We start from the raw sequence: 25,089 nt of genomic DNA on the forward strand, positions 1-25,089 counted from the left end.
GAAAGCAGCCATATTCCCCTCCCTACCCACATCTGCACCATCTACCTAGCGTTCTAGCCTTTGCCTTCATAAAACTTCCCATGAGCCCAGGGGAAAAGGAAATTCTCCCTCATCTCAACCTAGAGCATGCCAAACCACTAAGATAATGTCCACAAGCATGGTATCCTCATCCAACATGTCTGTTCAGCCACCTGTATCACCTAACACAGTGCACCTAGGGAATGTTCCTTGGATATCAGGCAGGTGCTGGCCCTCTACCAGGCTATGTGCTATTTGTCTCAACTGAACTCTCTTATTTATTCCTCATACAACCCAGCAAAGATCACCCTCAATGCTGTTTTACATATTAGGGAATTATGACCCAGGAGACCACTTGTCTATAGCACAATTTGTCCTATAACACACAGCTTGTGAATAGAAAAACTAAGATTAAAACTCAGGTTGTCTAACTTTGAAGTTCAATGACTCAATCACTATACCATAGTGAATGAATAAATCTTTCATCTGTCATCTATGGAAACTCAGCTTGTAGGATTGACAACATTCTCACTTGGGCACCCACAGTGTACAAATTTAAAGCAGACATCATCAAAGGATTAAAAACAGATTATAAATCCTGATTCATAGCAATTTTTTTCTGTAGTTTCCAGAGTATGGTGGGAGTAATAGAGGCAGCCATGGTAGCACATTAGGATTTTCTGAGGTGAAGATATGTAGCTTTGAGAATAATTCCCCAGGAGAAGGTGATAAGCCTCTGTTCTCTACATTAGAAGCAGCCAATAATTTAAGGTGTGAGAGGGAGAAATAACAGTCCCCAAAGATATCTACATCCTCCTCCCCAGAACCTGTGAATATGTTTCTTTACATAGCAAAAGAGAATTTACAAAGTGATTAGGATTAAGGACCTTAAGATGGGAGATTATCCTATTTTACCCAAGGGGGCCCAATCTAATCATATGAGGCTTTAAAGATGGAGAAATTTCCCCAACTGCAGTTAGAGAGGTTCTAAGATGGAAGGCAGAAGAGTGAGTCTGAAGACAAGAGTGTGAAAAGGATTCCACATCCCTTTGACAGGTCTGATATGTATGGGGCTGTTTGCAAGGACCAGGGGGACACCCTGGGAATTAATGTCAATCCCCAACTGAGTAGCAAGAAAATAAGAGATCTCAGTTCTATAACTGCATAAAACTCAATTCAGACAACAGTGGTGTGTTAGCGTTGCACTATTGGATCCAAAATTCCTAACAAAAACAACTTAGAGGTGGAAAAGTTTATTTTGGATCATATTTTCAGAGGTCTCAGTCTATGGTCTGCAGACTTCATTTCTCCATGCCTAAGGTGAGGCAGAACATCACAGCAGAAGGGCATCGTGGAGGAAAGATGCTCAGCTCATAGCAGCCAGAAAGCAGAGAGGATGAAGATGAAAGGGGAGAGGAGAATATAAACCCTTCTGTGTATATCCAAAGTGGCCTACTCCCTCCAACTAGGTCCCACCTCCCAGTAGTCCCTCCAGCTATCATTATCATCAGTTCATGAATGGATCAATCCACTGATGAGGTCAGAGCCCTCGTGACCTAATCACTTCACAAAGGCCCATCTCTGAGCACATGAGTCCTTAGGAGACCAAACCATAACAACAGGAATGAGCATAGAAATGAATTCTCTCTTATGGCTTTTTGATTGGAACCCAACCCTGCCAACACCTTGATCTTGGCCAGGTAAGAGCCGTTTCAGACTTCTAACCTCCAGATCTCCCAGATGATAAATTTGTTTTGTTCTCAGCCATTATGTTTATGGAAACTTAAACAGAAAAGTAACTACAAAAAGCATTTGAAAACCAGTCTATACATTCATTTTATTGAGAAAGTGAAAACAAAGAAGTTCAATAGCTTGTTTAAGATTTCTTCCTAAGTAGTGGTCATTCTGGGACTAGAGGCTATAATGAAGATGAATTACATTGATGAACACAAGCTAAGAGTCAAAAATTAGGTATTACCACAGTTTCTGGAGAAGTAGATACAAGTATTTGAGATTTTCAATAAAGAGATAGAATTGGCTAGGTCAGAGTTATTTTTTTCAAAACGGGCTATATCTACTATCACTTGGGAAATTTTAATAAAGCCCCATGACCAGGAATAAAATATAGAAAATTTTATTTTGTTGGTTTGTAGTGGAATCTTAAGATCAATATTAAACTTTTTTGTTGTTGTTCCAGGGGTTTACCTAGGGGCACTTTACCACTGAGCCATATCTCCAGCTCTTTTTTATCTTGAGACAGGTTCTCACTAAGTTGCTTTAGGGCCTCACCAAGTTGTTGAGGCTGGCCATGAACTTGCAGTCCTCCTGCCTCAGCCTCCCAAGTCACTAGGATTAGAGGCTTGTACCACTACTACTGCCAGTATTATATTTAAAAAAAAAATAAAAAAGCTTTACTGAAATATAATTCAGATATCATACAATTTGCCCATTTAATGTGTAACATCCAATGGGTTTTTGTTTGTTCACAGAGTGGCACAACCATCACCACAATCAATTTTAGAACATTTTCACTGCCTAACAAAGAAACTCCATATTGTATTTTAAAGTCTCCTAAGATGATTTAAGGTGTAAGCAGAATGGAGAATCACCGCTCTAACAAGTGTTCAGCTTGCCAAGCTCCCTTATGACACCCGCAATGTCATTATGTATAATCGCAAGGATCCTAGAACACCCCTAAAGAGCCAGTGTCTTTCATGTCATTGCTGTCATTTGATAACAGTAGAGGTGTCTGCATTGTCCCACCACTAATCAGGCCTATTCCTCTAATTACTTCTTATACAACTGTCTATAAATATATTCCTTATCTGTTGCTGCATAAAACAATTACTCCAAAATGTGCCATTTTAAAACAATAAACATTACTGCCCATTTCTGTGTGACAAATTACCCCCAAATGTAGTGACTTAAAACAACAATTATCTTACAACTTTTATAATTATAAATGCTTACAGCACCTCATAAAGTATAGGTGAGGAACGGCCAGTGGTGGAAGTCTTCAGCCAGAGGAATTGGGTGACCAGGATAAGGAGAGGAGGGAAATAGTGTTTTTTTTCCCCCAATGTTCCTTTTTAATTTTGTATCTGATATTTACTAACTACCAAAAATACCACAAAATTAATATTAAAATAATAAGAATGATCATCTCAATTTGAATAATGATACTACGAAAAAGAATCCTCCAGGAGAAAGTGGATCAAAGGGAAAATACATGAAGAGATAGCTCTAAAAATATAGACACTGTGGGGCACGCTGCCTCTCTAATGAAATAGAACACAGGAGTCTCCCCTTCCCAGGTCAGGAGACTCTAAAACATCTAGACAGTGGCTGAGCAAGGTGAAGCATATTACATGGAACATTTTTTATTTGATTTTATAAGAAGTAGAGAACAGAACTCAAGAAACAGAAAAGTGGCTATGCAGAGAGTTTTGGTGTTGGATAGATAGATATGTACGTTCCAGTTTTGCCATTTTGATGCATGATCTTGAAAAGTCATTTGCAGCATTTATAAATGTCTTTAATTATAAGTTAGAGATCATCACAATGTTGCTGCTGTGAGATTAATAGATAAATCCATAATACTGTCATAAAATCTGGCACAAAACAAACTACCATTGAAGATAGTGGCTACGATTATTATTAATTATGATAATATGACAGTACTCATTGCACAACATCGATGGTCAGATCTGTGCTAGCTTATGAGTGGTTAACAGGACCTCTTAGAAATATTAGATCCACCAAAAGCTGGTTCAAGTGGTGATAAGTGAGAAACTGGAAAGTCCATTCCTACAGTACCCTTAATGTAATGTTAGATCAAAATTCACTTAATGGCGCTGGAGGAAAAAATGTTAATTTTCGACTCCCTTGAATGCCTGCCATTCCCCATACTGGGTAAGCTTGCCCCCCTACATCTGCTCTCTAAGTGTTAATCACTATTGGGGGAACTCACCCAACCAGGCAGATTGGAAACATCATAAAAGCATGATCACCAGCCTTTGAGCAGCCATCAACAATGGAACCTGGTTTTCAGTTTGGAATTTCCACCCATGACCACATTTGTAAATCTTGGAGCCCCTTAACCTACTGGGGTTGGTCAGGGGAGCTTGCTGAGATCCAGGATTGGTCAGGAGACCCCGCTGATTGACAGGTGGTTCTGTTGGCACAAGATTAGTGCTTCTTTCACGCACATGGTTGCTTGGTGCTTTGTTCCTCAGCCACCTCAAACAGACATAACAGCTGCATCTAGTCCAGCACTGTATTTGCATTTTATTGTTTAAATATCAGTTGTTTGTGATTTTCAGATACATTACTCAGCCTAGTTTTCAGCCATAAAATTTGCTACTTTCCAAACCCACCTAAATCAGTTGATCTACAGAGATACCCTTAAACTCCAGGCCAACTCTGGCCCCTTGGGAATGAACTGGTGATATGAGAAGTCATTATATGGTTTATAGTTTAATAAGCTCAGTTATCCCTAAAGAATTCTTTTTTACTTTTTTCACTAGACAGATGATTTCCATGATTTTAGGTTGAAGTAAAATGTTTGTCTTTATTGCCTTCAATTTTTTAGTTCAGCTTTTGAATCATACTCTGACTACTTGAACCCCCCCTTTTCCCCCAACCCTCTTAGAAATTATAAAATATACTCCTATCAGTCTCTCAGCCTCCAGTGGAAGTAAAAAAAAAAATGTGAAACAGGACTAATGCCTTGCTGCTATAGAGTTATTCGACACTCAGCTGATAAATCATACAGGCAGAAGTCATTTATCAAACAAATATATTTATTGGAATCAAATTCACTTTAGGTGCATGTGAATGGATTGGGTATCCAGATCCTACTAAATAATTTATCAAGTTCTGACTTGTTTACTTTGGAGGAAACATAATTATAGCTCTTCTTCATATCATACACCTCTATTATGCTGAATTCAGTAGTCAAGTGATTTGCAAGCATATTTCAAAATAAATACAAATAAGAGTGTGAAAGATATAAAGATAGGTAGATGACTGATGAACTTCTACTGATTTCAAAGTGTTTGATATTCTTTATCCCCCTTACCTTGCAGGCTGCAGTAAGCTGAAGAGAAAATAATTTTATGTGATGGATACTGTCATATAATATTACTTGTTTTTTCTTGAGGTCTTAACTGAACTCCAGTGATGGCAGGAAGAAGAGAGAATGCTGGGGGCATACAGAGATGGGCCCCTGGGTAACTTCCTGGGCAGTTGAGCACAAATAACACCTGTAGATATTTGCTAAGAAATTACAAAAAGAGTTATTTTAAAATCCGGACTTACATGACTGGGGTCCATGCCCCTCCAAAGAAGGAAAAATGTCTGATAGATATTTTGATTGGACTAAAGGCTGCATGACACTGACTGTCTTACCCAGGATTGGGCAGGGGGCAGACTTCCTTAAACCTATAGATCTAAATAAACCCCTAGACAATAGCCACTCTTTGGTATCCCTCTCTTGGGACCCGTCCATCTTTGGAAGCTCAGCTTTCTTTCTATTACTCTAATAAATCCTGTTACTTTGCTTTCACCCGGTCCATGGATTTTATTTTTCAAATTCATGACACAAAGAACCCAACCCCATGCTCTGTGCTAAACCAGCACCTGAGGGATCAGCATCTAATCCACTGCACCAGTGTTCAAAGGAAAATATAGTATCTTCTGTTTACAAAGTCGCAGGGACTCCCTTAGGACTCAGAAATGATAACATGCCTTGTATACAGAAATTGACTCAAAATGAATCAATGACCTACATGTAGGAGCTAAAACTATAAAACCTTGAGAACACATGGGAATAAATCTTCATGACCTTGGACTTAGCCAAGGAATTTTAGATAATTCATAACATAATGAGCAAAAAAAAGAAAAATCAGATAAATGAGACTTTGTCACAATTAAACAATTTTGTACTGCAAAGGACACCAAAATGAATAAATAAAAATGCAACCCATAAAACAGGTGAAAACATTTGCAAATTATATATTTGATAAGAGACTTGTATGGAGATTATATGTACAACTCAAAAATCGAGAAAGAAATGTTAGAAATGGGCATTTCTCTGAATGACCAATAAGACCATAAACAGATGTGCAAGATCATTAGATATCAGGGAAATGCAAATCAAATCCATAATAAGATATTAATTCACAGCCCCAAGGATAGCTAGGATAAAAAGGACAGATAATAACAAGAGTTGGTGAGTTTAAGAAGAAGTTGAAACCTTCCTAGGTTGCTGGTGGGATTGTAAAACGGTGAGCTTCTGTAAAACACATGGCAACAGTCCTCAAACAACTAAACATGGAGTAACCATCTAACCAGCAATTTCCCTCCTAGGTACACACCCAAGAAAGATAAGAACATACATCGACATAAAAACTGATACACAAATATTTTTAGTAGCATGACACATGATAGCCAAAAGGGGGAAACAACCCAAATCCCCATAAATAGAAAAACCAATAAACAAAAATGGTGTATATCCATATGACTGAATAGTATTCAGCTATGAAAAAGAAGAAAGTCCTGATACAATACATGCTATGACTTGGATGAGCCTGGAAAACATTATGCTAAGTAACAGAGGCCAGTCACAATGTTCTATGTTTTATATGATTCAGTTCATATGAAAGTCCAGAATTAGAAAATGCACAGATAAGGAAAGCAAACCGGTTACTTGGAGGAAGGGGTTGGGATGAAGGGATGGAGGAGGGAATGGGTTTTTGGGGGGAGGTAATGAAAACATTCTATATTTGTCTGTGGGAGACAGTCCCACATGTCTGTGAATACACTGAAAACATTGATTTATCCACTTTAAAGGGATGAATTGCATGGCATATGAGTAATATTCCAATAAAAATGTTTTATTAAAAAAATGCCCTGGGGGGGCTGGGGTTGTGGCTCAGTGGTGGAGTGCTTGCCTAGCATGTGTGAGGCATTGGGTTTGATTCTCAGCACCACATATAAATAAATGAATAAAATAAAGAGCCATCAACATCTTTTTAAAAAAATTTTTTTTAAATACCCTGGTTTGAAATAACATGAAATTACAAAGGGGACCCTTCATTTGGTTCCAGAAGAATGGGCATTTTTGTTCTGTGCTCTTCAAGGATGTCTCAACAAGTAGCGTTTCCAACCTTTTGTACCCTTTCCATTAATTTTCTCACTTACTATTTTTGATAATCAAAACTGTAGATACCAAGATCTCTTCTTGGTTTCAGATGATACAATTATTGCCCTCTTAAATATTTTCTAAGACTTCAATTGTATTGTTTATAAACCTCCTACATGGTTTCTACTGAGTTTATTTCCTTGGGGAATAATTCTTCTGTTTTATGTTGCTGATACTTCTCTTTCCTGATTCTTTCCTTGACACTTAGTGATTACTGATTGTCTGATCATTTCTACAACGTTTCTGTTGCACAATTTTTTTTTTCAAATGGTGGTAGGAAAATCACCTAGATCTGATTTCAAATTTTCAGAAATTCTTCCATTTTCAACCCACTAGTGATGTTCCTCAGTTTTATAGTAATACGGTTGAAATTTTTCTGAAAAACATTTCCTTCTGCCTTTAGTTTCATGGGATTTAGCATGAGAAGGAAAATAGGTTCATGGGTGCAGCCTGTCATGTCCCCACCCCCAAATATACTTATGCTTTTAAAATTACATGTGTACATACACAAAAAGATTCCTTGAGGCACATAAACATTGTAGAATGGTTAAGTATAGCTTATCAACTTATGTATCACTTCACATAGTCATTTTTGCAGTAAGTACAATTAACATCCACTCTTCTAGCACTCCTCAAGAACACAACATGTCATCATTTACTATATTCACCATGTTGTACAGTAGTCTGCCATCTTGAGATCACTTGAACAATGTAAAGTTGCATCAATGGGGGAGCAGAAGGAGCCAACAGCATTGTAAGAGGCCCACCAGAGTTAGCAGAATTCCATGGCCATGCTATAGGGAGAAGAGAGGCAGAAATCAGAAAAGCAGAGAGGCCACCAGCTGCCATCTTGTGTTCCTGCATGTATGCCTGTTCTCAACTGGAAAGACCCCCCTGTAGCCCAGCCCTGGTGTCCCGTAAGCCACGTCCATTCCAACAGGATCCAAGCAACTATCATGAACCAAGAGAAACTCACCAAACTGAGGCACAAGTGGGCATTATAGAACAGCTACAGCCAATGCTAAATAGCTTCGGTTCTCCTTAGAAAAGTTAGTGGTCAACAATAAATCTAGTATTGAAGAGGTGAATATGTTTACAAACCAAGAACAGTGATGCACTTAAACAACATTAAAATTCGGAGATCTCTGGCAGTTAATAATTTCACCCTTACAGTCATGCTAGACAAAGCAGCTGTCTGCACCAAACTGTCTCCCAGCACCCTAACCAGTTTGGCACAAATACTCTGGCTAGTTTCAAGGGACTGGCTGAAGCTCTCCCCAAACAATCTGTGGATGGAAAAGTACCACTCTACTGGAGGCCAGGATAATGAGGAACAGTCTTCAGCTCTCCTATAGAATTATGTTGAGACTTCCAAGAATGAGGTTCACTGAATTGAGTCAGCTTCTGAAGAGAAGACTTGAAGAAATACTAAGAGTTATTATAGTGTGACCACTTTAAAATTTTTTTATGGATCCCATAAAAATCTACATATTTTTTATGCCCAAGATCTTTGGTCACTGCAGGTCTTTTCAGTTTTTTGGGTTTTTGTTTGATTGTTTGTTTGTTTGTTTTGTTTTGTTTTTTTGCTTATGTAGAATTTGTTCTTTGTTGCTAATTAAACTGAAGAAACAAGGAATAAAGTATGAGACAAGGATTAACAAAGTTCTTTGCCTACTTTAAAAAGAGACAGGGAGGAAGGATTGGTGTTAGCAAGTGAACCTGGCATGCAATGAAGGGTCTGGGTCTGGAATTAGACTTTGTAATATGCTTTGGTGCTCTCTCTTGGTCATGGTAGCACAGGTTACAGATGGGCCTGCCCATTTGTAAAGGACCAGGGACGTAGCAGATAATAGACTCCTTGTCCTAACTACTGCCCCCTGAGAATCCAGAAAAACTTTATTTCTTTCATCCACCACCTTCCTCTCACTAATTGGCAGCTCTCTGATCAGACATGCTCCCTACTACTGATGTCAGGCATAAACCTCTAAGAGGGCAGGCAGGCAGCCATATGGAGACTGGGTCTCCTTGGGGCCAAACTGGTCCTTTTTTATTTTTTCAAGCTAAGGATGAAAAGCTTTGGATCAGTTATTTCTGGCAATTGCCTGGGGGTAGCCTCGTGAAAGGATTTGTATGTGTCTTTGATGAAAACATTTTTGAGAAGAAGGACCAGGGATTTAAGAGCTTCGGCCCTAGTGAAAGGAAGGATTTTGTTAGTAATACACAATGTTTATTTCTTGGTGCACAGATATGATACAGCAGATATTCTATGTATATTCCAGTACACAGTGCTTGAGATACAGAAAATACTTCATAAAGGTTAGCTGCAATTATTTCTGTCATGTGCTTTGTGATCTAATTTGAATATTATTGAAGCCAGAATTAAAGGTAAATAGTCAGAACAGAGGCCAATTGGGGTCTGGAAAGTTGGAGAGGATTGAACCTGCTCCTGCTCCAACCTGTTGCTACTATGATCTGTCCCAGGGATTTTCCCTCCTACAGGGAGTTATAAAAGTTGTCAATCATGCCCCCTTCCTACCCAGATCACTCCACTCGGCCCCTCCAGTCCATCTGCCTCTCACCTATTTGCCATCCCACCAAGCACCTCCTGGGCCTAGTCACATGTACATGGAGGAGAGAGATAAGGGGAAGAGGACAGGAGAACAAAGGAAGCCTAGGACATATAAAAAGACAGAACATGCTTACTTCTGGGGATATACCAGGATACCAACTATGGCCCTCGTCTCCCTCCTGGGAGAAGTTTATGTTACCCCTTTTTAAAGAACCCTGATATGCTTATAGAAGCATATCTCAATGTTACAGGACTCGTCACCAGTAACCAACAGTATAATTATGATGTGTAGCTGTCACACTTCCAAATACCTGGAATGGTGCAGGATACAGATTTAACCCAAACTGTTTCTGTACTATGGAGTTCAGAATTTATAGTGAGGCAGCAGAAAATTACATGAGACAAAACCCTAAAAAAGTTAGGCTAGGAATAAAATTGTTCCTTTCAAGTGGCTCTCAAAAATTGAGTGAGGGGGATATAAAGTAGATTCTGAAGCCATATCCTTAGTCATGCATCCACACTCAATCATCTCCATACCAAGTCCTTTGCAACTTCTGTGGTTTCCATACTTCTGAGAAAACACGGCTTCCTGGTAAATGAAAGTTAATAAGTTTGAAAACATCTTCGGAGCAAAATATTGGGCAAGAACCTCCCGTGATAGCTTTTCGACAGATCTGAATTTTGTCAATTAGCTGACACAATCAAGACTGATGATATTTTGTTTGTATTTTTTTTTCAAGGTCTTGTCATAAACTGTTTACCCCCTTTTCCTTCTCCATATCCTTCCATTTCCATTTACTTGTTATTAGCAAAGCTCAATGTTCTATTCAACTAAAAATGATGTCTTTTTACAAGCAAAAGAACATATAGAGGTGCATCAGTGGGAATGTTCCTAAATACTTATACTCCTGATCAGTAGCTATGGTGCATAATTAAAGTTTATTCAAGCAAATTCCAAAGAGTTTTCTTCTTATTATTTTTTCAAAGTATCCTTAAAATTGTATGTTAACCGTTACCCTTGTTGTTATTCCTTCTTAGAAATGTGTTGTGAGTATTTTCAAAAGTGAGGGCAGGGGGGCTTGTGAACATCTATAATTAGCCCTAGTGGTTGATGAAATTTTTTTCTTTCTTTCCTGAAGATTCCTATGGATCATTGCTTGCCTGGGGCCTGCTAATTTGCAAGTATTCACATCAGGTCCTCCAAGATAGAAACTGCAGAGTCTAAGTTGCTGGGGGTATGAAGAAAACTTCCTTGAGAGAAGAACCACTAAAGGACATTTCTCCAAATCCACACCAAGCCAAAGACCAAGAATGCTGGTTTCTCAACTTTCCTGAGATTGCAAATACAAGACCTCAATCTCTGCAATTACCCTGTGGGCTCACAACACAGGCAAGAAAATGGCTCACCTGATGATCACGCCCACCGCAGACCATCTCTGGCTGAGGCAAGTGCACAGGTGGTAAGGACCCGGAGATTCTAGGCCAGTTATGAGATGAGAGCGCCCTTGGGGATGCTTTTGAAGAAGGCCTTTTCTCCCCAGCTGGCTTCAGCCTTCAACCTGCAGCACAGAAATTCCCAGAAGTGAACTCTTGCAAGTTCCCAAGAGTGAGCCCTGCTCTTTCTTATCTTGACTGTCCTGAGCATCAAAGGTACATCCGCTTGTGCTTGCATTTTGACTGGCTGGTCTGAGGCATCCCTGTGTGTCCCACCTAGAGACACGTTGTTCTGAAAGGATGAAAGCAATATTTATTTAAGTATAATTTTGCATACTTTAAGTATTTAAGTATTTCAATTAAGTAGTTCAAATTTCAAAAGGTACAAAAGTATACAGAGTTTGATAAAAATTTCCCTCCTAATCCCAATAACTCAGTCTACCTGCTTTTCTTTTTAGAGGCAAACAACTTCACCATTTTCATTTGCTTCCTTCCAAAAATATTTTACACAAAATTATACATGTATATTTCTTTTGACTTATTTATTGACTTTTTTTTTGTGCTGGGCATCAAGCCCAGACCCTCACACATGCTAGGCAAATGCTCTACCACTGAGCTACCTGCCCAACCCTTTTTACTCATTACTAAGTAAATAAGGCTTGGTTTGTACCTTGCTTTTTTCACTTAGCTCTGTATCTTGGAGATCACTCTTCATATGAGACCACATTCCATATCAAGGCTTAGAAAGCTTTCTCCTTCTGTTCTGGAGCCACATATGCTCTACTGAGTAATTTTTCATAATTTAACCCATCTCCTAATGGCAAATGTCTCGTTTGTATCTTTTATTTTCTGTGAACAAAGGTGCCATGTAAAATATGTACTTGTCTCATCCCAAACATGTGGTAATGTATGAGCTAAAGCCCAGAGTGTAATCACCAGGTTACAGGCACATGGATTTAAAATTTTGATAACTATTACCCATTTTCCTCCTATGAAAACATCTACCTGCAGTATGTAAGAGTGCCTGCTTCACAGAACCACTGTCAAACCATATGTATGACTTTTTGATATTTGCCAACCCGGTATGTAAAAAATAATGCTCAGGGTAGTTTCAACTTCCGTTTTTTTTTTCTTCCATGTGAGACTAAGCATCTCTTCAAAAAAATAAAAACTATTATCATATCATTTTCTATAAACTATCCTTAGATCTCCTCCCAATTTTTTTTGGATTTTTTGGTATTTTTCTTACTCGTTTGTAGGATTCATTACCCATTGGAAAAATTAACCATTCCTGAAATATTTTCAACTTATTTTTAGTAGTTATTTTTCTTCTGATTTTGTCAACAGTATTTTGCAATGCAAAATAAAGTCAATTTTGCCATGCAAACTATTTAGTTCTAAAGATTTCATATACACATACATACAGTGCATACATGAAAATATAAATTTACGATGTGTGTGTGTGTGTGTGTGTGTGTGTGTCTATTCCATCATTTCTTCTAGTAATTTCATAGCTTCAGTACTTTCTTTAAAGAGCATTTAAATCTTTATCTCATTTAGACTCTGGCACCAGCATGAACCTAACTTTATATTCCTCTGGATAAAAATCAGTAGTTCCAACCTAAATTTACATTAAGAAATAAGAACACTATCTACTTGATTACTCTTTGACAAAATAATATAAATGTTCTTGTAGAATTGCAGTATAACTTCCATGATTTATTGTTCACCCTAAATTCCAAGTTGGAATTAGACAAATCCAACAGGGTGTGATTTCTAGAAATGAATTTACAGTTTTTCTGAATCTTTGTTTCTAAAGATTTGCATAAAATCTCCTGAATATCAGTTTGATTTTCTTCCATCTTTGATCTCAATGGCCACAGAAGTCTGTATTGAATTTCATAAATAATAGCAAACACACTGGAATGCAACTTTTAAACAGAGTGTGTGTATGTGTGTATGTGTGTGTGTGTGTGTGTGTATGTGTGTGAGAGAGAGAGAGAGACAGAGACAGAGACAGAGAGAGTGTGTGTGTGTAAGGCATCTGCTACTGCAAGGTTTGTGAAGACATTTGAAACTTATACCCTACTCCTACTCAGCACTTGCAGTTGGGCTTAAGGATAGCTCTGATAAAAAGTAAAGAGATATGAGATTCAGAAACATACAAAGTGTGCAGGAGTTTAAAGGAGAAAAAGTCTATACATATTTCAGAAGAAGTTAGACAGGAAAAGGTTCACAAAGAAGGTGACACTTGAGATGGTTTCTAAGAACTTGTAGGAAGAAAGAGATGTCTAAGAAAAGGGAATTTCATGTTTAAAAGTTTCACAAAGGTAGGAGATGTTCTCCAGCAGTGACCAGACCATTTTGATTGGAGGTTAGACCTCCTTTTGGAGAAGAAGAGAAGAGAGGGGAAAAGTAGGAAGGATAACTGAAGACCTAGGCAGAAGAACTTGCAGGGAATGGGGGAGCCTTAGCATTATTAATGAGAAGGGGGTAGGGGCAACATGGCTCAAGTTCTAGTTTGTGAAAATAAAACATTTAATAGAAGTGAGAGTCATAGTGCATTAGTGTGCAAGGAAGCTATGATCCTGCCTCTAAGAGGGTTCTTATTCTTGTATGTGTGCTTATATATATGTGCAGAAGAGGAGCTGAGATAGGGCTGAATGAAACTAAGGTTAAGACCACTTCCCAGAATGTGGAAGTTACTAGCATGACGGTACTGAAAACAAACAAGCAATAAACAAATGATAACCCTCCATACTACACACACATCCCCCAAAAAGGTATCAGATATCAATGGTCTTGGTTCTTTTTTAAAATTTATTTATTTATTCTAATTTGTTATACATGACAGCTGAATGCATTTCAATTCATAGTACACACATAGAGCACAATTTTTTATTTTTCTTATTGTACACAAAGTAGAGTCACAACATTCCTGTTTTCATACATGTAACTTAGGGTAATTATGTCCTTCTCATTCCACCATTTTTCCTACTCTCATGTCCCATGTGGAGACAGAAGAATGATTTTTACCTCAGATTCCTGCCTACATTATCTGAAAGATACCTAGCCACCAACATTGATATAAAATGTTAAATCCATTTTTATAAAATACTATGAATAAACATTCTAATTCATTCCTAATCAGGTTCTGAAACTGGCATCATCAGATGGTGGTGGTGGCCAGGGACAAGGCAGAGGGCTTGGCTAGAAGGAAACTAACACTGCTCGGTGCTCACCAGCCTCCCCCACTTCCTCCTGCATGTTCCAATTTACAAATGTGCCTCCTTCACCCATGACAGCTGCACAGAACACCAATCATAGCCTCCAAAGTTCACAGATGACATTTTAGTTAGCACCTAAGCATCTATATTCATTTCTCGTCCATTCCTAGAGCTGGATTAGCCTTCCTGAGCAGATGGAGACATGCAACAGCAAGCCCTTTGAGTAACAGGCAGCATGGAAGATGCCAGTAGAACACTGTAAACCAGGGCTCCCAGGTCTAACCTAAGCAGTACATGAGGAATCCATATTTCCCTGTTCACCCCATTGCCTTGGAGAACATCGGCCTGGAGGTGGTAATCTACAAATCAATATACAAAAAGAAAATGGAGGTTCTGGCTCCTGGAATAAGAACATCCTGTAAGGACATCAGGTGATTAAAAGACTGAAGCATTCAGCAGGAATCCAGGTGATGGATTTAGGGAGAGGGAGGCATGAATAGGTCTGTGTTTTCACATTTTAGTACACAGATCTTATGATTCCAGAGCCATTTTAGTACAATGTTGTGTTTTCATTTTGTTATTGTGACCAAAACACCTTATAAGAACAACTTAGAGGAGGAAAGGTTTATTTGGGCTCATGTTTTCATAGTTTCAGTCCATGGTCTATTGACTCTTGCTCTGAGGTGAGGCAGAACATCATGGCAGAAGAGTATGGAAGAAGAAAGCTGCTCAGCTCACAACACATGGGAAACAGAGAGGTGCCAGGGACAATAAGTGAACCCCAAAGGCAAGATCCAAGTGACCTACTTCCAACAGCTACACCCCACCTACTTATAGTCCTTTCAAATTATTAATCCATCAAATGGATTGATCTACTGATTGGGTTACAGCCCTCATAATCTTATCATGAACTTTCAGGGAATATTTCATATCCAAAGCATAACAAATGTCTATACCAGTGAATTTTATTTGAGATAATTTTAAAAAGGATTGACTTTTTGTAGGTAGGAAGAAAGGGGTTTGTATCATGATCCCAAATGTTAAAATCCTGAATGATCAAAGTCCTTAAAGCCCAAGGCTGTGGCTATAGATCAGTTGGTAGAGTACTTGCCTCGCATGCACAAGGCCCTGGGTTCAATCCCCAGTACCACCAAAAAAAAAAAAAAAAAGAAGAAAAGAAAAAAAAACAAACCTTAAAGCCCAAAATTCCTAAATCCTAAAATACCAAAATACCAAAAATATAATTCTGGAAAAAATAATTTTGAAATTATTAAGATATTTATTTACATTTTTAAAGGGGATTATTTGAGAAACATAAAAACACAAAAGGACACTTCATTGCCCACTTTACAAAATAAATGAGGCAATAATAACAAATATTTTCCAAGCAGCAACACTCAGGTATACTAACAATAACTACGTAACACTTATGCTGTATTCATAGAATTGGGTCAAAAAGCATAACGTATGAATGAATATCACTGTGGCTGGTAATCATGTGCACTTAGTTGATAACTGCAGTCATATGAACAACCCAAGTCTTTGATGAGATCAGTCAAAACTTGTCGTGGGTCAACAGCCATCACAGTTTTTATGTATATGCACAATGCTTACACAGATACTCTGGGATTCCAGAAGCATGGCTCAGTCCAAACCCAGAGGCCTCAGAACCAGGGGAGCCAATGGTCTAACTCTCAGTCCAAGGCTGAAAGCCCGAGGACCCAGCAGCCACTGATATAAGTCCTAGAATCCAAAGGCTGGTGAACCTGAAGTTCTGATGTCCAAGGCAGAAGAAGAAACTCCATCCCGGCTCCCAGAAAGACTGATTTGCCTTCTGAGTTTGTACCCTCTGGGCCCCAGCCGACTGGATGGTACCTGCCCACACTGAGGGCAGATCTTCCCACTCAGTCCTCTCAGACTTACATGCTACTGCCCTGTGGAAACACCCTCACAGACAAGCTAAAATTAATGCTTGATCGGGTTTCTAGGTATTTGTTTTAACTCTCACGATGCGACTCTTCTATGTACAACTGAAAACACACTAACCCCTTGCCCAGAATTTGAATTTCCACTCCTTTTGTATAGTCCATTTTACCCCACTGCAACACGAATTGAGATTTTCAGGATTTTGGCTTTCAGGATTTCAGGATTGGGACTTGGATTCAGGAATTTTAGACACCAGGGATTTTGATCTTTTCAGAATTCAACATTAGGCATTATGGTATTTCGGACCACGTCTTTCAGAATTATGATCAGCACTGGGAAGAAAGGCCTACATAGAGAATAAGAAGGCACAAGTGATACCAGGAAAATTTCTGTGCGTATGAAAGGCATGGCATCTGCAATTCAGGCCTTGGCAAACTATAAAAAGAATACAGTTGATATCAGAATCAAGTCACAGACACGTGGAAGTCAATCTTTGTTGAGCATCTTGAAGCAGGAGATTCAAATCAGGGTCAACTGTGTTTGCAAAGCCTTCAAAGGGCCTGAGAACTCTTTCTAGGCCACTGATGTTATTGTTGGAACCATTGGAGATGTCAAGTGTAAAGATGATGAGATAGATAAACTCTCAAGATTCTTCATAATGATTTTTGAAATTTGGCATTATAGCACCCTATCATTAAATGCTCTGGTGTTCAATATTATAAATGATATAAACCAGCGGTTTCCCAATAAAATCAGAGGAAGTTTTCCAGGGCATTTGTTTATAGATCCCATAGGTCAAACTGCCATACAGTTAGTCAGATATTTGTACTGTTATAGAACTAATGATCTATGTGTTTTCTCACCTCTTCAGCACAAAAACAAAGAGCTTACTGCTTGCTGTATTTGGCCCATTAGCCATTTGAAGAGTGGTGCTTTTCCCCCTTTCATCTTAGCAAAGAGGTCAATATTTCTAATTTGATGATTTCAAAGTTTCTTTGTGTGGCTCAGTCTCTAGTTTCTGTGGGGTAAGGGATACTTTAAAAGCTGCTATTTTCTGAGACTTGAAAGAATACCAGAAGCTGATGGAGACACGTTGATCTGAAAGTTAGAAAGAAGGGCAGGAGTCCCCCAACTGGAGGTGTGCCACAGAGACCCCAGTCTTGTTGAGAAGCTGACTGCAGAAGGACTGTACACAGATGCCAGACCCTGTCATTTGGTAAGCAGACTGCTCTCCGCCTTTGGCCTAGTTTACCTATAACACCAAAGGTACTTCTTTTCCTGAGCAGTGATAAGAGGCAGGCGTATGAACAGAAGAACAACACAGAAATCCACACGTCTGTGACCACCATTTACACAGCAAATGTAGAATGGTCTCTGTGTAAATAGAAGTCTCTTCATTCTTATGCTGTGTGTATAAGATTATTATTAGAAGCTCGATTCATAGAGAGTTGGAGCCAAAGCAGTGCCCCTTGCTTGTCTAGTGTGAAGGCTTTTTGCAGGAAGAAGAGAGCAGGCATTCCCCAGCTGTTCCCTGCCCAGCCCTTGGAAGGCCCTGCCTGTTGCCAGCTTAGTGGCCCATACCACGAACCTGACATCATCCAGCTGGACCTTTGCAACAAGGCATATGTTGCAAAACATTTGCAGGAAAACTAGGGATAAATGTTTAAAGCAAAAACAGTTTTGAAGGAGAAAAAAAGGGTTTGCCAAGAACTCTATTAAAATCATCAACTTGTTCTCACTTTAGGTCAACAGTTAGCATTAAGATCTAGTGTCTTATTTTATTAGTAGTACTTTAAAATAGTATTTATTACTAGTGTGCTATTTAGTAGTAGTATCTTAAAATAGTATTTATTACATTAAAAAATGAGTGCCGGTCATCATATACTTCCTTGATTTTCTCATGTTTTCTGCTTGGGAAGTTTATATTTAATAATTGTTCTCTTAAAGGATCAAACTAATAAATACATATTTGAAAGCTGCACTGCCTATAGATCTAACATAAAAGGGAGGTATAAAGCATGTTGTTTGAAGATTTATTATTCCCTTTCTCAACATCTCTTGGCAAGGAAATCCATTGAGAAACTAAGTGCAACCTGATTAATCCATTTTGGAAAAGACAAGTCACAGTGTAGAAGAGGTTCACGTAGAAAAGCCCTGCTCAGTGTGGACCTGGCCATCTCTTTGCTACACAATCCTATTCTCAGAAGATTATACTTTAGGGAGGATTAGCATCTGTCATTTTCATAATACATTATTAAGTCTTTGATGGCTGGACTTTGATTGTGATCAAAGTTAAAACCTACAGGGCCAAAGTGGGGGGTCACTAATCAAGAGAGGGATGTAGGAAATGAGATTAATTTTTAATCATCAAAGAACACACAGAGAAAGTATTTAATAATTATTTGAAAGAATGGAAAGGAAAAGGAAGGATAAATTGGTGGTGTCCATTGTCAGATTCACACACATGACCTAAGATTCCACTGTAGAGCAATCATTTTATGTTAAGATTTTAATACATGAATTCATTATAGTTTGCAGATCATGCTCTGGTTTGCCACTTATCTTAACTAACAGAATATAGTTGTGGTAAAGGAATTTTAGGGATCATCCATGTGAGCTCCTATAATTTACAGAAGTCAAAACTGGAAGCTCAGAGAGCTTTGATCATTATCTAAGGTCAAAACCCTTATTAACAGCAGAGCTGGGGCTAAAATTCAGATTTTCTGACATTATCTTCAATACACAATCTGATTTGCCATTAATATGAACCCAGAGATGAGAATCAATAGCCTTCTAATTTATTATCTTCTCTTCCAATTCAATTTGTACCATATAGTAACTCTTTCAAATATTTATTGAACATTTACTGTGTAACAGTGGGGTCCTGAGAATGTGGCATTGAATGAGACAGCCCTGGGCTCCTCCCCCAAGGGTCTAGGGAAGGAAGGCATTACCCAGGTAATTACAATTAAAAAGTCTGACTTTCAGGGGGTTTTCCAGGGCAGACATTTATTTCTGCTTTCTAAATAAGAAAACTAAATTCCCTAAAAGGCTGTAGACAGATGTGTAAAGCAAGGATTTGGAACTTTGATTCCAAATTCAGGGATCTTGTCATTTCACGGTACTTTTAAAATAGATAAAGGCCTTATGTCGGTTATTAATCAGTTGGTTTTTTTTAATGTATGAACTATGCTAAAAATCTACTGCTTTGCCTACACAATATCTATGTCAACTTTTGTAATGGCCACAAGAATTTCCTTTTCAAATCTGTGTCTCCCTCAGAGAGGGTGTGGTGTGTTTGGGGAAAATATACCTCCCTCTGGACAGAGTGCTACTCCAGGAGTCAGCACTCACCCCCAGCTGGCCCAGCCACTGCTGCCATGAAGGGGACACACTCCCCTTCTTCTGGGCATGAGATGGAGACACTCAATCCCTGGAACCCCAACTACACAAAACAGCTTAGCGTTTAACAGGCACATGTTAATACATCCACAGACACCAGAATAAGCACTCCCAGTGACCAAGTTTGTAAATCCAGTAGATTTTCTGGGCTTGGTTTTTCTAGCACAGATGACTGACAAAACTTGCATAAGAATAATTCAGAGTAGCTGCCTGCTAGGTGGGGAAGGATTTGTGGGTCATAAGTCCTAGTCTCTCTCCCTTTCCTGTTATCTTCGTCAATCACTTCTAATAATTAGATCAAGGTTTGCCAAATTTGATCTGCATCCAAATCATCCACATGATCCTAATGCTTCAACCACACTTTGAGGGTGCTGACCTAGGAACAAGGGGACTTGAGCACTTCTCCCTGCGTAACCGCAAAACCACTGCTAGAATTTAGTGTGAATATCTGATAAAGTGCACATCAGGCTCAACAGAGTAGCTTCCAAGACTGGATTTCCAGGTCCCTCTGTGCAAACAAAGAGTTGTAAAGCAGAATTTAACACTCTAGCTAAGTCTCTCCCCATCTGGGTTTGGAAACTGCAAAGATGTAAAGAATTCTCTGCAACCTTGAGAAAAAGAGGCAAGGTCCTATGTTTGGTATGAGAGCTTGTCCTGTAGGGACAAGGTCCTCTGTCCTTCTTGAGGCTAAAGAGAAGGGAACTAAGAGGGTAACTAACAAGGGGTTTTGAACCAGAGCTTTCTAGGAATAACTGGTAATATCCATTACCAGTGGGCTCTCACTAGGCCCACAGTGAGCTGCTTTCCAAAGAAAGTAAAATTGCACTGTCCAACTTCAGATGGTCGGATGGCTGTTCTGAGGTTTCTGAGATGGTGCCAAACACTCAGGACTCCACAGAAAGAACCAATGGAAGTTATCATTAAATTCTTTTAGTGGAAAGAATGGGGAGCCATCGCTCAAAGCTTCAGAGAGTAGTCTCTGGGATTCACCACAAATATTTTCTGAGAACTGACCGTGTATAAGGCTGTCCCTAGTTGTGGAGGGAGGTAGTGCCTGAAAACAGGCAAACTCCCACACAAGATCTTATAGTCTGGAGGGGGAGAAAAGGGCATACCCACAGCACCATGCAACAAGAGCAAGCACCAAATAAAATGACCTGAGAGTCGAGGGAAAAAGAGAGCACTTGTAACTGGAGAACCCAGGTCTGTTTGTAGGTAGGAAGGGAGCAGAGTCACACAGAGGAGCAGTGGAAAGATACATCAGAGGTTGGTAGTGAATGGCCTTGATTTCCATACAGTGGCCCCTGGGGATCCTAGAAGACATCTGAGCAAGAAAGTGTGAGGGGCAGAACCAGGTCCTAGAAGGATTATTCTGGTCATAAAATTTAATAATTTCTGAGAAATGGACCAGCTCTACACAGAAGTTTTGGAAAGAGTCTTCAATTGGAGAGAACCTACCCCTAGAAAATGAAGACAATAAGACCTAATACACTCTGCACCACCTCTCAAGGACAAGGTTTCAAATTTTGATTCAAGTTCTCAGAATACCCATCTGAATGCCAACATTTTTCTAAATGACAAATTTACATATCCTTGACTCAGGAACTGATCTCTGGAAATTTTACCTCCAGAAGCATAGGTATAAAATGGTGTACATACAGGCTGGGTGAAGCATCCTTTGAAAGAACAAAAGATTGTAAGCAACCCTAGTGTGCAACAGGAACTTAAAATCAAGCATAGTCTATGCATGCAATGAAACATATACACCTATGAACATAAATAAGAAGTCTTCCATATTCTTTTAAAAATATATGCTGCTGATTAGGGAGAAAATGGTGCCAAATAGTGTGAAAATTTCTGTGTTAAAAAAATTGAGAATGAATCAAATCTATGTATATTTTATTTATATTTTTAACATCCTAAAGGAATAGATTTTAAAAATTACTAAAATGTAGTTATCAAAAGGAGAAGGATGCAAACTTGAGGGAGGAAACATGGGAGTGGGAATGAATCTTTCCATTCTCATCCTTAACTACATTTTAAATATGTGTGTGATATACACAGTCAACATATTAAGTATTTTCTAGAATACCAGTGGAAAGAACACATTAAGAAGAAGCTTCCGCAGTTTTTGAGACTAGACTCTGATTTTCAGCTCAAAACAGCAGCTCTGCAGGAGGAAGCTGAGGGAGCTGTGTTTCCACATGGTACATAGTGGCTTAATAGCACTTCGCCACTCCCATCCTTTTGGAAGATCTAATTCCCGCTCTTTGTTATCAGGCAAAGTTGATTTTTCTCTAGCAGCAGAACCCGCTCCTCCAGGGAAGATTGGGGAGTGTGAACTGGGAGGTGCTCCATCACCAAGACAAGGTCACCAGGATGGCCTGCCCCCTGTACTCAGCCTCCTTGGTGGAAGGGAGCAGAAAATCCAGTTCCAGGGATCAGAGGGCACCTGCCTACAGAGTAAAGGAGGACTTCAACTTTCTAAAAAAAATCTCCCATTTTCTAATTTTACCTAACAAGATAGTGACAACTGTCACTAGTTGCCGCAGTCTGGCTGGGCACAATTCAGGAGCCACTTGTCAAAAGAAACGAACTTTATTTTTAGAACCACACATGCCAAACAAAACAGCTCCTCAGGAAAAACCCTCAGAGCCCAACTGCCACCACCGGCTTCCCACAAGCCTCTCAACCTCCCCAACTCCTCCTGCTCTTGAGGCCGATTGGCTGGGTCACATGGGCGGAGCCAAAAAAGTCCCCCAATGAGCAGCTCCGTGGTCTGAAAGGGCAGGGAAACAGCCCAATGAGCATCACCGCAGAGGAGCCAATCAGCTAGAAGTTGCTGGGGCTGCTGTGAGCCAATCATCAGCTGGCAGTCTGAAAGTTTGCTGGGGCCCCTTCGGCTGTGGCTCTCAACAACTAGTGTCACTATCAATGATTGGGTTGCCTCCTGGTTCAGCCTTTGTAGACATCTTTGCTGCCTCTGTCTTCTTTGCCACTCAAATTAAGCGTTATTTGCATATTGGTGACCTGGTTTGTACAGCGGGTTCTCTGGGTCCAGAGACCCACCCCCTGAGTCATCTTGCTCTACTGCCTCCCATTTCCAAATAGGACCAAGGCTAATTGCCTTGTAAAACCCAATGGGCATATCACTGGGCATTCTTCCTCTCCTTCCCCAGTCAGTGACACACACAAAAACCTGACTGGGCTAGCTGGAAGGTGAATGCCATACAGGAGGCTTCTTCACAGATCATGGTTTGATTGAGGTCCCAGAAATACACGGATTGTTGAACACAAAACCACCATGAGCTATCATAGCCATTTCTTTGCAGGATATTACTCGGCATTCAAAGTAGAGTTCAGGGGCAAAATGTGTTAGATGGGAAATCAACTTTGCATCCACAAAGGGAGAAAAAGGATGTCCCCTGTCCTCATTCTAATACATCTTCTCGGGAACCTAATTTGGAAGCTGGGCCTCACCATTAACTATATAAATGGGATTAATGACTTGATTCCAGCAGAAAACATGAAGTACTTAAGGAATTGCTTTGGCCAGATGACACATTATTAGTAGTAATAAAAGATGGAATTATTTAGTATTTATATGGCCCTTTATTTTCAGAGAGTATTTGACGGCTTTCTTGCATACATATTACAATCCCAATGGTCATGTTGTGCTCTGCCATTTGTTATGCTTGTAAGTATTTGCACCATTTAAACATTTGTAACACTAAGTAAAATTAATGCTCACTACAGCCTGCAGCTGCTGCCCTGTGGGGTTCGGTGCTTTATTTAGCAGTTGCCTCCCCTGCTAAGGATCCTAAACCCAAGTCTCCTTGACCACCTCATGTTTCTTGGGGCAGCTCCTTCGTTTCTAGCCACAAATTCTTCTCTTGGCTTCATTTCCATAGTCACTCAATGACTTTAAAATAGTTTAGTCTTAATATATCCAAACTTTACTTAATCAAACACCAACTGCAGATTCATCTGGGACAATGATTTGCCATAGATGATGTGTTCTTCTTAGGACAGTTTTATTTTATAAACATATATTAACTGGACTTATTATGGGGTTCAATATGCTATTTCAATATATGCACACAGCAAGCCCTGATCAAATGCAGCCTCCCTTTATCCAGCCCCCTCACCCCAAACTCTTATAATCACTATTCTACATTCAGGTTGACTTTTTTTCTTAACTTCTGCATATAAGTGAGAACATGCAGTACTTATTTCCCTGAACATAGTGTGCTCTAGTTCCATCAATATTGCTGCAAACGGTGGGATTTCATTCTTCTTTATGGTTGAATAATATTCCACTTTTTCTTTACCCATTCATCTGTTAATGGGCACCTGGGCTAGTTCCACATCTCAGCTTGTGAATAATGCTGCAGTAAACAAGGGCATGCAGATGTAGGGGATATTTTTCTACTGCTCTCCCTTATAAGTCCATTTCTGATACTGTTAATTTCTGCTCTATAACAAAGATGATCAAAAAAGAATTCAGCATGTACTTAGAGGCTGAGCACTCAGCTATTTTACTTGCTTATTCACATTACTCCTCAGAGGATCCCTACCAGGTGTGTATTGTTACTGTTTCCAATTTACAGAGGCAGGTCACAGAGCCAGCCAGAACTCCACTCAAGACGCACACCCAGGTCATAGGATGGTAATCAGTGATCCTATAACCACCACACAGCTATTTTTTTACACTATTATTGTAAAAATTCCTTTGCTTCAGATGTCTTGAGTGTTGAGGGAATTTTACGCCTGTTTTTTAAAATAGTTATCTACCATTTAGTTCCATCAAAAGTGTGCTCTGTCTAGGAAACCTCTGGGAACTCAAATTGCCTTGACATAGGAAGCTGAAGTCAGATAACGATTTTCAGACCTCATGCTCTTCTGTCTTTCCTTTTTCTTTATCCTTTTCTCTCTTCTAAAATGATGCCTGAGACTCAGTTTTGTGTTTCCCCTCTTTAGAATAGAACTGAATTCTCTTCATTTGGTAATCTAGCTTGTTCTGCCCCCACATCCTAACATCAGGATAACGGACTTTGGAGATGGTTCTTAGACCATACAGTGTTTATGAAGTAGCATCTAGAAGGAACTCCCAGTTTTTCTCCTTAAGAAATACAGACCCCTCTGAGGCTTGGAATATTGTAAAAATTATAACGAGGTTTACTTGCATATCCTCTGTACTCTTCGCCTCTGGCCTCCCCAACAACCCCAGATTGTTCCTTTCACATGAGAAAGTAACCTGGCATATTGACTCACACTGGGTCTTAGGAACAGATTGTGGCACTTCTGCC

This window comes from Marmota marmota, unplaced genomic scaffold (assembly GCF_001458135.2).
Source record: "Marmota marmota marmota unplaced genomic scaffold, marMar, whole genome shotgun sequence".
In the NCBI taxonomy this organism is placed as follows: Eukaryota; Metazoa; Chordata; class Mammalia; order Rodentia; family Sciuridae; genus Marmota; species Marmota marmota.